Raw genomic sequence first — 2,931 nt, 5'->3', positions numbered from 1 at the left:
CCTTTTATTAGTATAGATATATAAATTTATACATGCCCCCTACACACCCAGATCAAAATATTATATAAAATTGAGACATAAGTTAAAAACATGGGTTATGAGGAAAACCAAAGTAAAATGATTTGAAAATGATTTACTGAAAGTGCAATTACATACACCACAGTTTGCTTCAAAACAGTTTCTGCCTTGTTTGATAAATGTCCATTCGCTGGAATATTCATCACGAAATTTACACTTATGTTTTGGCATCTTGGGATGGATGGATGGATGGATGGATGGATGGATGGATGGATGGATGGATGGATGGATGGATGGATGGATGGATTAGTTTTTAAGTCAGAAAAAAAGTGGGCCGTGCCAAGTAGTACCAACACACTTTGTTGACGCTGTATGTTGCAATGCTGATCCAGAACTGCACAGAAGCGCAGCAGGAGAGCAAAACGGTAAGAGTGTCGCTGTCCTCGGCCAACCATAGCAACTGAACAAGTTACAAACAGGCAGCAAACATGAGTTTCCTCGTTACCTGTGGGTTATTTTCATCAGGAGAATCTGAGAAAAGAAAGTATAATTACTTATAAAGTTACAACTAACTGTGAACCCCGGGCTGTTTGTTGTGAGGTGGCACCACTGTGCCACCTTGGTTAAGCAAGCATTACTGAATAAGCACTTCCTCCAGGCCCCAGTCAATTCTGACTGAGCGTGTCACACTCTAGGGCACTTCTTTCTTTACAATTTTTGCACCTTTGTGCATATTAGTTAAGTACGTGTTGCTGAAAAAGGACAATTAGCGTGCCCATCTTCCCTGACACCCTAAGCAAGTTGTGAACTAGTCACATGACATAATAGTACAGTCAACAGTCTGCTCCTCTAGTTCAGGGCTACAAGAAGGCCAGGGCCTATCCGGGCCTCTTTGAATGCCTCAGATGGGGTGCCAGCCCAGTAAAGGTCCTCAATTAATTGTACAAAAAGGAAATGAAAATAAAGCCGTTAAATATTAGTGAAGGCCTACCTGGTCTAAGCAGAGTATTTACTTTTGAAGTTTCACCCTTTGCTGTATAAAATGAACTAAAAAATGAAGAGACATTGGTCTTTTTTCAACCCTGGGTCACCATTAAGCAACTGTAAAAGCAGCCCTCAGTTACACCAAAATTCATCCATTTCCAGAGAAAAATGAAAGCATCCTGAGTTCTGCGTTCAGGCACTGTTCATTTTTAATAAATACATGTCAGATGCTTCCTCATACATCTGGATATGCTGTGCATTTTCTTCCTCGAATGTGTCAGAACTGAAGCTCCCTGTGACCAAGAAATGTCAGGATGGACGGCTGGCAGGGCAGAGGAGCGAAAGGGTACAAGCACATGGTTGATCCACAACAGTGACACACTCAGAATGTAGCAAAAAAAATGAACACTAAATTAACCAAAAAATAAATAAATAAGTAAATAAACTGTACAGGGAGTAAAGGTGCCTTTTTTATCTGTTTCATAATCTTGAGTTTCTCTTTTACCATTGTCACTTAAAAGACAATTTTTATTGATCTTTCTGTGCTCGCTATTTCATTTTATTTAATCTAAGCCTGGCTCATTCATCATCCTGCAGTCGCTTTTCTGAGAACAAAAAAAAAAAAGATCGCTATGTATAACAAAATTAAAATTTTGAGGAAAAAGTGGAATATTCTACATCCCACCACTCATTTTATGATTCTTAGGAGGAGGAGGGAAAAAAGAACCTGTCCTGGAGAGGGTGCCAGTGCCCACCCACATACACACTGGCACTCTGCTACTTTAGAGTGGCAAATAAGCCCAATAACACGTGATGTGACAACAGAAGAATGTGTTACTCATGTGGCTTGTCATGTGTACAAAACCAACTCAAGTTAACATGCATTCGCATTATTCCTTTTATGACAAAATTGAATCTTTAAAGGAAAACCCCATCATACAGGCAGAGAAGATAAAACTCCACACTATATATTGTCAATCACGTGCAAGTAATAAATATCTGCAGGTCTGCAGGTGAGTAACACCACCCCGGAACAACAGGGGGCGCTCTTGATAACCCAGTCTTCTTTTCCATCTACAGTGCAGAGGGAAGATGGCTGATTGCCTTTCCAGATTCTCCAAGGCTCTTCCAGGAATCAGCATTATAAATCCACTGGACCCCGGAAAGAGGCAGCCATTTGGTCGAGTCAACTGAGAATGAATGAGCACAACACACTCAGGAGCACTTCTCTCTTTTCAATTTTTGCTCCCCTGTATGCTAATTTTTTTTTTGACCAAAGTTTGTATGTATATATATATATATATATATATATATATATATATATATATATATATACACTTTATATGCAGTATATACATTTATAGCATTCTCTGTAAAATTAAGCATATGCATATATTACAGACAGACAGAAAGATATATAGATACACATTATCCTCTGAGAAAGAAGTTATATAAATTAAAATGTTCTCTATGAATAGATTTATATGAATTATTCATACAGTATGTTTACAGTGTTTTCCATGAAATGATGAGGATAGATAGATAGATAGATAGATAGATAGATAGATAGATAGATAGATAGATAGATAGATAGATAGATAGATAGATAGATAGATAGATAGATATTTTCATGCATCTGCATTGGAGGATCACCTTACAGGTTCTGTTGAGGTATGTAATAACCCACTTAGATATAAAGGGGGCGCTATCACTAACATTGCAATCTCCTTCTCTCACTCCAGTGCAAAGAAACCAGGGCAACTGACTCCTCCCCTTCTGATTCACTCTTCATAAAAGCCTGAGCTGCAAGGAAGGACGTGTCATTTTGACAAGAGCTACCTGCTGGAAGGAGCTCCGCTACAGACTTACCTAACATGTGGCTACCTAACCCTGATATCTGTGGAACACAAACAATGAAGAGCATTCATT

The sequence above is a fragment of the Erpetoichthys calabaricus genome, chromosome 17 (genome assembly GCF_900747795.2).
Source record: "Erpetoichthys calabaricus chromosome 17, fErpCal1.3, whole genome shotgun sequence".
NCBI lineage: Eukaryota > Metazoa > Chordata > Cladistia > Polypteriformes > Polypteridae > Erpetoichthys > Erpetoichthys calabaricus.
Note: the sequence above shows the minus strand (reverse complement) of the source record.